We start from the raw sequence: 6,499 nt of genomic DNA on the forward strand, positions 1-6,499 counted from the left end.
TGTTGCCTCTCTACTTCTACGTCTTTTTTCGTTTTAAAATTCATTGATTTTTTTTGAACTGCTGAAGCTGGGTTTGATGATGCATGTAGCAGATGTTCTGTCATAGGCATTAGACAAGCATCTTGTGTGCTAGCAAAAAGACGGGAGCACAAGGCCACTGAATCACATTAATGGTCGAAGAAATTTGATTGTGAAACATGCCTTTTTAGTCACAGTTCACTTGTCAACATATTTTGTTGTGTGTGTTCGCCTCTTTATTTTTTGGAAACCCAGGGTGTGCCTTTCCATTAGTGAACATTATGGAACATCCATGACAGAAAATATGAACTTCGCACACACTTTCTTTGTCTTTAAGAAATGCTTGCTTTTTTGCTTTTAATTTTGAAATTCCCTGTTCTTTTTGTACACAATTTCATGAAGTAGAAGGGAAGCAGTAACAGAATGTTCGTGAGAGAGTGACTAGTTGGTGAAACCAACAATACATAATAATTTTTTATTGTAAAAAATAAAGAATACCTTTTTATCATGTATTTCCAAATTGAACTTCACTAACAAAAAATTTTGGTCATTGTCTTCTTAGAGTTTTTCCATATACAGCTGGACTTATTGCTTTCTCAAAGTTGAACTTCATTAATTCTGCTGTAATATAGGCAGTATAATTGATGAAAAATCATTAGAGCATGGTACTGGATATGCATTATTCATAAATGCAGACAAAAGTGTGGAATTAGCAATCCATAGGAGGAGCAACATTTTCATCACCTAATTCTGCTGAAGCTACATAGCAGAATTTGTAGTCTCTGAACACACAAGATGATTTAGTCAGAGCATCTGATATGTAAATAACAAAAGCTGGTATATATGAAAATGTAGAAGCGAGATTGTCCTTGGAAAATTTAGTAGATAATTACTAGTCAACTTCAGCAGCCGAATCACCCATTGACCCAAGCGAGCAGGAGAAGCACATTGTATCCTCGTTGATCCACAACAATGGGGAAACAAGCTGTTGGGGAGTGTTGCCGGAGGAATTTCAGATGCGTGGAAAAGCACCTAGCAGAAAAAGAAAAAAAGATGAACACATGCTCCAGTATAATCTGAGGCGCCAGCCTCTTAATCAAAACAATTAGTATTACTCCCATCTATTAACAATGGCCTGAGATGCTCATATATAGGCTAGTGCAAGATAGTAGTACTAGGAATCCAACGTGGTTGGAACAAACAAGATGAACAAGTGATTTAACAGAGAGAAACTATAGCCACCGACCTGAACAGGAATATCGCTATGTATAGGAGACCGGCTACCAGCAGAACAGCAGCAAGCGACACATGCAGCAACAGATGATTTTTGGGAAAGGACCTATATTTTTACATCAGCAACACACCCATATGCAACCATATAGCCGCAGTAGTACTCTACGTATAGCCGTCGTAGAACTTCACGGCCGCTCATTAAACTACTGTTCATCATTTCCTTGTTCAACTAGGTGGTTTTTCCTTCGACTATTCATTGCTTTATGTCATTATAGAACATAGATGATAGTGATACCCTCGTTAAGCTATTTGTACAAAGCATATGTAAGCCCATCTTTCGTAAGTTAGCAAGTATAGGTTAATGCAATAACTCGACAGACATGTACAGAAAGCAAACTGATGCAGATTTGTAATTCTTCTCTCCAGCAATGCACTTGTATCAACTGAAAATACATTTTTTTAAGTTAGCAGGAGGGCTGCTAAGATACCATTTTAGAAGATGTTCACCTCAATCATAGAGCAGAGTACCGACAATTGATGAGTAGTAATGTGCCTCCAACTCCTTAAGGCTTGCTGCTACCTCCTGCGGTCCTGCCCCAATCCTCCCAGCATTTTATCTGTCCCCTCTGCCTGCTGAGCACCTCAATGTTTAAGCATAAACACAAACAGTGGAGAAAGAGTTGTACGCGAGCGCTACGATCGAGTTGCACCTTAGCTAGGAGTCGGGCAACGGCGAGCTGCACCTCAGCTACGGCCACACCCATGGCACGGGCGTGATTTTGGGCGGAGCCGTAGAAGGCACATTTATTCCCTGCAGTTAAACATGTGGTCAGATGAATGCGATGAAGGCCACCACTGGTACCCCATGAGGGTCAGGTAGGCGCGCATGGTGACCAGTCATTGGACGGACATGGGCGACGAAGGTGAACGGCTTGCGCACTGCAACGTCAAAAGGACGAAGTGGCGCGGTGGCAATGTCCTTCCCTGGCAGCAGCCGAGAGTAGGCGGGAACTTCTACCGGATCTGGCGGGGTCCGGGGCAGCCGGATCCAGGACGTGATGGCGGGATCAAGGAGCACACCGAAGGGAGGGCGCCGCCGGGATCCGTGGAGCCTTGCGGCGGCCGCAGCGTGAACCGGCTAGGCAGGGAATCTGGGGTGGGCGCGGGTGGCGGCGGGAGGTTTGGGGAGGCCGCGTCGGGCCGGGGAGGGGGTTGGTCAGCGGCGGGTGGCGTGCTGGGGCCGGCGACAGGAGGTGCACCGGAGGATGGATGGGGCAGAGGTGGTGCGGGAGGTGGGGTGGTTGGGAAGGTCGTGACGTGGGGATTGGGCCGGTCGGAGGAGTTTGATGGACTGGCCAGGTTTTTGTTGCGTTTTCGGGAGTTCGGGAACGTCCAGTCGGGCCCTTATAGAGCCGTTGTGATCATAATAACTATTCTAATCCTAGGATTAGAATAGTGCTACTCTCTCTTTATATATATATATATGACAGCTAATTGTGCATACTATACTAGTTAACTGACGGGCGGACTTTTTCTGGCACCGTTTTTCGCATTGTTTTTAGTCATAATTATTGAACCGTTCATCGGAATGATGCATATGATATACCGTTGGATAGATATTGAAAAGGAGCAAAAAAACTCATGTTAACTGTTTTCCCAAAATCGATGCAGTTTTTAAACAAAATAAAAAAACTTAAAATCCATCAAACGAGTTTTCAATGTTTTTGTGAAAGGAATTTTTAAAAGATTTATCCAAACAATGTATATGATATACCGTTAGAAAGTTGTCGATTTGCTCGAACTTCGGCATATATAACACATTCTCAGATTTGCTACAGTTTAAGAGCAGTTTTCTAGAAATTAACATCATTTTCGACATTTCTTGCTTGAACTGCTACAGTACATGCTAACTTCTAGAGCAGAATACCTAACTGCCTCATGCTGAGCAAGCTAACTGTTGTACCTAATAAACTAATTTTTTTTCTTTTCTTTTCTTTTTTTTCCCGGTTCAAATTAACTGCTAGGACTGAAATAGATAACTGTCGAAGATCGGGGCAGTTAATACCTAGTTAACTGCCGGACCAAAAATACTAAAAAAATCATTCATTTTTTCTGGGTCGAGCTAACCGCCAGGACTGAAATGGCTAACTGTCAGGATTGCACATCAAGTTAAGTGTCGGACCTAGTTTTTTTTCATTTTCTTGGGTCGAGCTAACTGCCGGGATTGAAATTGCTTACTGTTGGGATTGTGATAGTACACGAGGTTAACTGCCGGGACTTAAGACACTATTATTTTTGCACGTGTCACAATAACTGTCGCAATTTTTTAGAAGTTAACTCCATAGATTGCGAAAGTTAATTACACCTAGTTAACTGCTATGAACAAGCTAACTGCTCGACCAGAATAGCTAACTAACGTATGACGACCAAGCTAACTGTCGTGACTTAAGACACTTTATTTTTTGTTTTCTCCTGGTTTTTCCCGGATCAAGCTAACTGCCGGTATTGAAATAGCCAACCGTTGGGGATTGCGGTAGTTAACAACAAGCTAACTGCAGGACTGAAGGTACTAATTTTTTTATATTGTATCATTTTCCTGAATAAGCTATTTAGAAACCGTTCCTAGCTGCAGGAGAAAAACTGTTAACTATGTGAACTATACTAGTTAACTTCCGGGCGGACTGTTTCTGGCATCATTTTTCGCACTATTTTTGGGTCGTAATTATTGAACCGTTAATCGGATTGATGCAAATGATATACCGTTGGATAGCTATTGAGAAGGAGAAAAAAATCATGTTTTCCCAAAATCAATCCAGTTTTTAAACAAAATTCAAAAAACTAAAAATCCATCAAACGAATTTTTAATGTTTTTGTGAAAGGAATTTTCAAAGTTTTTTGTCGGAATGATGCATATGATATACCGTTAGAAAGGTACCGAGTAGCCGGAACTTTGGCATATATAACACGTTTTCAGATTTGCTACTGTTTAAAAGTAGTTTTCAAAAACCAACTTCATTTTCAACATTGTTTTCCCGAACTGCTACAGTACACGCTAGCTGCCCGACCGGAATAGCTAACTGACATATGTTGACAAAGCTAACTGCCGGGACTTAAGACACTATTTTTTTCTTTTGTTTTTTTCCCAGGTCAAGCTAACAGCTAACACTGAAAGGGCTAACTGTTGCGACTGCAGCAACCATTTAACAGCCGGACTAAAGGTACTAATATTTTTTTATAATTTTTTCGCCTGGGTCATGCTAACTACGGGGCCCAAAAATAGCTAACTTCGGGGACTGCCGCAGTTAAGAACAAGTTACCTGCCCGACTGAAGATGCTAATTGTTGTTCTCGCGAGGCAAAGAATAAAGTCAAAAGAAAGAAGACAACGAAACAAAAGAGAAGCAGAAGCAGTACCAGTGACGACCACAAATAAAAGCAGCAGCATGTTGTTTCTAAAAAAGCAGAAGCAGCTAGCATAGTCGGTAGCATGCAGTTAGCAGTGTAAACTAAAATGACACATATCTAAAAGACAAATATTTAGGAACAGAGGGAGTAAACAGAATCTTACCTATTCAGCTCATTTAGTGATTTAGATCAAATTTACTAACGAGTCGCACATCATTTTTGTTTCTGTAGATAACTGCATCCGGAAAAAAAACTGCTTGTTGAACGCTTGTTGTTAAGCTCTGAGGGAGTCCTGAATTAAGGGGTCCTCGGAGAGCCAGACTATGTGCTTATGCCGGACTGTTGGACTATGAAGATACAAGATTGAAGACTTTGTGCCATGTCCGGGTGGGACCCTCCTTTGCGTGGAAGGCAAGCTTGGCAATTCGAATATGTAGATTCCCTTCTCTGTAACCGACTCTGTGTAGCCCTAGCCCCCTCCGATGTCTATATAAACCGGAGGGTTTAGTGCGTAGGACAAGAACAATCATAATCATAGGCTAGCTTCTAGGGTTTAGCCTCTACGATCTCGTGGTAGACCAACTCTTGTAATACTCATATCATCAAGATCAATCAAGCAGGAAGTAGAGTATTACCTCCATAGAGAGGGCCCGAACCTGGGTAAACATCGTGTCCCCCGCCTCCTGTTACCAGTAGCCTTAGACACACAGTTCGGGACCCCCTACCCAAGAACCATCGGTTTTGACACCGACATTGGTGCTTTCATTGAGAGTTCCACTATGACGTCGCAAAAAGGTTTGATGGCTCGCCTTGTTATCAAGGACAACATCGCCTCCGGGGGAGCCCTGGCCTTAGGCCAAACCCTCCGACTAGGCGGCTTCATCATGACCGCCCGTTCGGCCGCCGTGCTGATGATGACTTTTTGGGTCATCAAAAATAGCCTCCACGTTAGCTCGGAATATGCCGAGCGGATGGATCCAATGGAACTTTCGTCCTTGAACGAGCTCCTGGATTGCATCACCGCTTTGGGAGTCGCTACGGACTATGATCGGATTGGGCTTAAACCCGATCAAAGAGAGATTAACTCTCCCCGATCACCCATCAAATAGCGGTGGTGGAGGAGCAATGCAACAACTCTTCCTTTATTTTGAGGACAAATTATGTACGAGTTCCCGAGCTCTCTGAACCGGATACCCGCTCGCAGGAGGACATGACCCAAGCTCTGAATTTAAAATCGGACAACGGGCCAGAAAAATTGGGTAACATCCCGGAATCCGAACTCCCAAGTTCGGAAGCTCCTCAGCCTCTGGGTCCCGGATCGGGTCAGGGTTCGGACTTAAATCCACCCACCCACCCAGATACAAGCGATCTTTCCCACATCAGACAACAATCCCAAGAGACAGTACATCACTTTTGGGCTAGATTCCTCCTTGTAATGAGCAAGGTTAAGGACTGTCGCGAGGAAGACGCAATCTCATTCTTTTGCAAAAATTGCACGGACAAGGGAATCGTTAACGCCATAAGTCGCCATGACATATCACACTTCGCTGACTTGGCGGCCATAGTACAGAAGTACTGTGCGATGGAAAGCGCTTGGAAAACCCAGGCAACATTCTGGGATCCTCCGGCTCTCACCAACCCCTCGTTCGAACCAACAGGGTGCACTCTCGCAAGTCACCCGATCCAATCACAAAGAAACCAAAGCCCACTACAGGGCATGGAACCGTACTGGAGGGATGGCTCAATAGGCCATGCAAAATTCACACCACATCGGATACCGTACCAACACACAGCCTTAGAGCATGTTGGATACTTCGGCAGGTGGCCAAGAGCGGCGAGGATCT

At 43.7% G+C, this 6,499-nt stretch overlaps 1 long non-coding RNA gene across 2 annotated transcripts; it reads right to left on the reverse strand.

The window, feature by feature from the left end:
- Positions 1-506: 506 nt before the first annotated feature.
- On the reverse strand, positions 507-2,611 carry LOC123117225 (uncharacterized). Of its 2 annotated transcripts, XR_006457312.1 has the most exons (4): positions 2,162-2,611; positions 1,962-2,062; positions 1,759-1,881; positions 507-1,050 (listed from the first exon to the last, which is right to left on the reverse strand). It is a non-coding gene; the product is annotated as an uncharacterized lncRNA (long non-coding RNA). The 2 variants fall into 2 exon arrangements; XR_006457310.1 differs by having other exon boundaries at positions 1,962-2,611.
- Between the last annotated feature and the right edge of the window lie 3,888 nt (positions 2,612-6,499).

The sequence above is a fragment of the Triticum aestivum genome, chromosome 1B, assembly GCF_018294505.1.
Source record: "Triticum aestivum cultivar Chinese Spring chromosome 1B, IWGSC CS RefSeq v2.1, whole genome shotgun sequence".
NCBI lineage: Eukaryota > Viridiplantae > Streptophyta > Magnoliopsida > Poales > Poaceae > Triticum > Triticum aestivum.